This window comes from Crocuta crocuta, unplaced genomic scaffold (assembly GCF_008692635.1).
Source record: "Crocuta crocuta isolate KB4526 unplaced genomic scaffold, BGI_CrCroc_1.0 scaffold466, whole genome shotgun sequence".
NCBI classification, from domain to species: Eukaryota; Metazoa; Chordata; class Mammalia; order Carnivora; family Hyaenidae; genus Crocuta; species Crocuta crocuta.
This window is the reverse complement of record NW_027529672.1, coordinates 1,867,299-1,872,792: the sequence shown is the minus strand read 5'-3', so window position 1 is coordinate 1,872,792 and position 5,494 is coordinate 1,867,299.

Here is a 5,494-nt window from a genome sequence, read left to right as displayed (position 1 = left end):
ACTGCGTCTTCACTGCATTTCCAGATTGTAGGAAATCTACTCTTTGTAGGAAATGGAGACTGTAGGAGAGTCTGAAGAAAATTAAATGGTTTTTATGATCTGAAAGACTTCTATATAAAACAATCACCTTTAATCTTCACATAGAGAAATAACACTTTGGATGTAATTTCTGTACGTTAAGTATCTACAGAGAAATGAAAATAGCCATTTAAAGAATACCTGTGAATAAAAATTCACTTAAGATTTGATTATTCTAAGGGCGCCTAGACTGGGTGGCTCAGTGGGTTAAGCATCTGACTCTTGATTTTGGTTCAGGTCATGAACTCGCGGGTTGTGGGTTCGAGCCCCACGTCAGGCTCTCCACTCAGTGTGCAGAGTCTGACTGCTTGGGATTCTCTCTCTCTGCCCCTCCTGTGTGTGCTCATTCTTTTTCTCTAAATAAACAGACAGCTTCAGAGACTTTTCTCTTGGGGGGAGAAAAGGATAGGATATTCCGTGTATTTTGTATTTCTTTTCCCACCTACCCTGTAAGTATTTTTCCTATGTTAAATATTTAAGTTTTAAAAACTATATAATCTGTTGGTAACAGGTGTGTAATGCATGACGCGTAGGTACAGCGTGTGTGGGTGTGTCGCTGCGCACCAGGAGAGCCTGTCGTCCAGCCGTTGTTGGGGGGCGCATCTTAGAGGATTTCCTTGCTTCATGGAAATGCTGTCCTCTGACTGGTCCCCAGGGGTAGAAGGGGGTGAAGGTGAACTCTGACTTCTGGGAAGAGGATCTCTCGTACCGTCTCCACAGCTTGTCAGGGTAGTTGGTCTCTCTGATTCTTCCGCATCCTGCTCTCTGGCCAGTGGATCTTACTTTAAAGGCTGTGGGCGTGTGGGTTTCCTGTCGGGGTGGGACTGAGCATCCGGAGACGACGACTCTGCTCCCTGCCTGACCCTGAGCCCCGCCCCCCCGTCACATGGGGGTTCCATGGGGGCGTCTGCAGGGAAGGGGCTTAGACCCCACCTCCTCCTCTCTGGACCCCGCTGCTCTACCAGGGTGAAAACCCAGACCTGCTTCCCAGATGCCCTGACGGGTTAGTGGCTCGGCCAGCTGGGCCTTGACCCCGGGGAGCCCATCTCTGCGCACACCCCTGCTCGTTCCAGAGCCTCTTTACCCAGGGGTGCGCGCCTCGGCCTGTGGGTTCCTTGTCCAGTCACTGAAAAGCCGCCTCCATGCGTCCCTGCTTGGCGATGTGGGTCTGTCCCTGTTCCTCCATTGCTGAAGACTGGGCTCTTGAGTGGGGGCCTCCCTGGCAAGGAGCCCTCCTCCCCCCGTGGTCCTTTCAGACTTAACAAGGCAGCGTCCTGGCTCGAGTGGCTTTTCCACAGGCCTCTGCGAGCGGAGAGGTCAGATTGCTCAAGCCCAGCTGCCTTCGCTCCCCCAGCCAGCTGGGCAGTTGGGGTGTGGGAACGCAGCTTGAATTCACCAGATGACGTCATTGTGGGGGGGGCTGCTGCTCCTGGATCTCCTCCCCAGCCCGCCCCCGAAACCTTGGCCTGTACCGGGCCTGATCAGCAGCCCCTGTTCACTTGCTCACAGTTGTTTCCAAGCATCTGCACCCCCCCCGTCTGGCACCCTCATGTCCTTGTTTGTTTTTCCAACGGAAGAGCCACTTAGGATGGAACATCTCTCCAGCTACGGGCCGAGCTGTTCCTGGTCACTGGCCTTGTCTCAAATCTGCGGGCTCCGTCGGGGACAGCAGTAAAAACCTGAAAGCAGGGCAGAGAAAAAGGGACAGAGTAATTGACTGCATCTGAGACAACAGTGAGAAAATATCCCATTTTGTTTTCCTTTTTAAAAAAAAAAAAAATGGCCGTGTTCCAAGACTTCCCTTACAGTTTCCCACCGGCTGCCCTTAGATTTAAAGACAAGCGTTCCAGAGCCTTGGCTGTTAGGCCTTTACTTTCTGAAAACTTAAAACCAGCTGAACGTATTTAATATTACAAAATTTCCATAAACATTCTCCACAAAGAGCGTGTATGTAAAGTTTTTGCCTGGAGGGCATTTTTCTTATTGAAGCTGAAACTCCTGGGCATCGGGGGAGAATAATGAAGTGTTGATTTGACCTGATGGGTCTCGATGCCAGCGTGGGCTGTAGAGGGACCTGGAAAGAATTAGCTTTCAGGGTTGTTTTCTTTCTTTTTCTTTTTTTTCCCTTCCCCTGAATAAAGGCTAATTGTTTCCAGGCTAATTAATATGGTTTATTTATTATTAGGCAATAGTAAGTGGAATTGAATCCTGGGGAGGAATTACCTGGCCGCGCCGAGGTGACGGCATCTCAGATCACACCGTGTTATTCTGTCTTGTCTGACGTGCAGGGAACATTCTGCTCTTCCGCGGATGATGTCCTTCCCTCGCCTTTTCCCACGTAACCGCTAAACCAGAATCCCGCCCTGCTTCGTGCTGGATGGGCTGGCCTTTCTGGGGCGAGTTAAAGTGTGAGGANAAGGGGGGGGACGGGTGGGGGGGGTGGGCAGCCTGGGCTCCCCAGGCTCGTGTGCTGCAGGGCTGAGCCCACCTGTGACCCAGCACCTTGGAGGCGGGAGACTGCAGCCCCCCAGGCGTGGGGGTCGCCTGGCACTGCCCGGTCTGCTGGGGGAGCCCCTATGCCCTCTCCTTAGTGCTGTTGCTTGCTTTGCCCCCACACACCCTCATGGTGACCCTGTAGAGCGAGGGCCGACTGGGGGTGGAAGGTCAGGGAGTGCGAGGTCACCCCCCAGTTGAGAGACCCAGGAGAGAGGCGGCCAGGGTGTGGACCAGGGGCTGGTAAGTAGGACTGGGGGCGGAGACGGAAAACCGAGCGCTCTTCACCTGCCCTGTGGGTGTGTGTGTATCCGTCCCCCTGGCCACGAGGTCGGGCTGGTACAGGCAGGCCAGTCTTACGAGGCGGCCACTTGGTCTCTCCGTGGACGTGGAGGTTCCGCGTCTGTCTGAGGCTTCTCCCAGTCTGTTGCCTTTGAACTTGAGACGGTTAGAGGGTCCACCGTGGATGTGTGGGAGAGCCCTTGGAGCCCCCTTTCCGTGCCCTCACGTCCCTGTCGTGGCCCCGGCAGTAAGGCTTACTGCCCTCTCAGACGGCAGCCCCTGGACAGTGTCGGGGCAAGGTCTGCAGCGGGGGACGGGGGGAGATGGAAACCGGTCTTGCATGGGGGTGCACCCCATGGACCTTCAGGTCATGATGGGACCCCATCCGAGGCCCGTGAGAGGCGGGCTGAGCCTTCTTTGGAGTTAGACTTGTTTTGTTTGTGCGGGTCCCTCTTGCAGCAGCCCAGTGGGCCAGTCACCCCTGCGGGCTGCGCCGCCCCGCCCTGAGGCCCGGATGGGCACCCGGAGGCCACGAGGTGGGGCCCTGCAGCTGTGGGGAGGTGGGCAGGTCCTGGGTGCCGACCTGTCCTGTTTGCGTGGCTCAGTCGTAAGTGTCCTAGCAATGGGCGCCCTCTTGACGGCACCGGTCAGCGGCGTCTGTGCCAGGAGAACGTTTATGAGAGAGAAGGCTAGGCTCTGGATGGTTCTTCAAGTCTTTCTGTTTCTTTTCTGAACACAGCTTTGTCCCATGACTCTAACCGAGTGGGGGACGGGCTGGCTGGGAGACATGTTGGTTAGGAGTTACAGTTTATTTTTATTTATTTTGAGAGAGACAGAGACCGAGAGAGAGAATCCCAAGCAGGCTCTACACTGTCCGTGCAGAGCCCAGCCCGGGGCTCAGACTCAAGAACCAGGAGATCATGACCTGAGCTGAAGTCAGGGTTGGACATGTAACCTGAGCCACCCAGGTCCCCTCAGGTGGGTTTGATTTTTAGAAGGTACTAACGATGACAACCTGGTCCTGACGTTTTGTGCCAGGTTGCATGGTGACCAGCATTTTCTGGGTACTTCATGTGTGCCAGCCCTGGGCCAGGCTTCCAGAGCTCTTCGAAAGGGCCCTCCCCTGTGAAGCAGGTGCAGTCTCCATCTTGGGGTGGGGTCCCAGGTCGTCTTCACCCATGGAGCCCGGGCGTCTGTGTGGGTGTCCTGACAGCGCTCCGTGCCCTTCCCAGTGGTCCTCTGTTGCGGTAATTTCACGATTGCCTAAGGTGCGGTTATTGCGGACCCTTCTCGGGTTTTCTGTCTTGAGTGGTAGATGTTGATGGGGGTCCCCTGGATGCGAGATGAGGCTGTGGACGCCACAAGCAGGTTCCAGATGGGGCTGGTGCTCTCTGCGCACCTGGGCCACCTGTTCTGTCACATCTGCCGCCTGAGGGTCTTTTCCCTTGGGATAAACGCCCCAGCTGGCTGCCCTTCAGCTCCCCGGCAGCCTGGGGGCGATGAGTGGGAGGAACCCCACTGGGAAGCAGCAGGGAAAGCCGCCCCCACCACCTATGACAGGACACTGGGACGGGCATTTGATTTATTTTTTTTAATTCTAAAAAATTTTTTTTCTTAATGTTTTTAATATATTTTTGAGAGTCTGAGAGAGAGACTGTGCGAGCAGGGGAGGGTCAGAGAGAGAGGGAGACACAGAATCTGAAGACAGGCTCCAGGCTCTGAGCTGTCGGCACAGAGCCCGACACGGGGCTCGAACCCATGAACTGTGAGATCATGACCTCAGCCGAAGTCGGACGCTTAACCAACTGAGACACCCAGGCACCACTATTTTTTTAATTTAAAAAAAAAAAAATTTTTTTTTAACATTTATGATAGAGAGGCAGAGCATGAGCATGGGAGGGACAGAGAGAGAGAGAGGGAGACACAGAATCTGAAGCAGGCTCTAGGCTCTGAGCTGTCAGCACAGAGCCCGACGGGCTCGAACTCAAAAGCCGTGAGATCGTGACCTGAGCCCATGTCGGATGCTTAACTGACAAAGCCACCCAGGCGCCCCTAGGATGGGCATTTTAAAGCCTAGATGGCCCAAACATGAGTTAGCCAGGGCACAGGGCATCCAGGTGGGGTCAGATGAGGCCTTGAGTGATTGCACGAGCTGGCACATCAAAACTGAGATGCCAGAAGCGGCATTAGAGTAAATCACACGGAGCAGGTGCACGTCAGCGCTTTTTTTGTCCCAGAAGTGACGCCCGCAGCAGGCGGGGTGGTGGGAGAGCCCAGGCGGAGCCTCGCTGGGACCCTTGCCTCCCCGCGGTTTGGATGGTAGAAAGCCTTTGGTGCCCCGCAGGACACAGGAGCCACGAGGAAAGACGGCTGAAGTTCAGGTGAGAGCAGGCCAGGTCCTCCCGGAATGATCCAGAACAGAGCTTGGCTCCGGCTCTTCCCAGGTTTTCCGAGATGCTCATCTGATTCCATTTCAGAAAAGTAGTCTCACTAGCTAGGGATCTAGCCAGTTTTCCCGTGCCTGACTTCAGGTCAGAAACTAAACCTCCGGGAGTTGAGGATCCTTCTAGGCACCGTGCCTGGAGCTGTCTGTTCCGGTATGTAGAAAGCCTTGGGGGGTGCCTGGGTGGCTTAGTCGGTT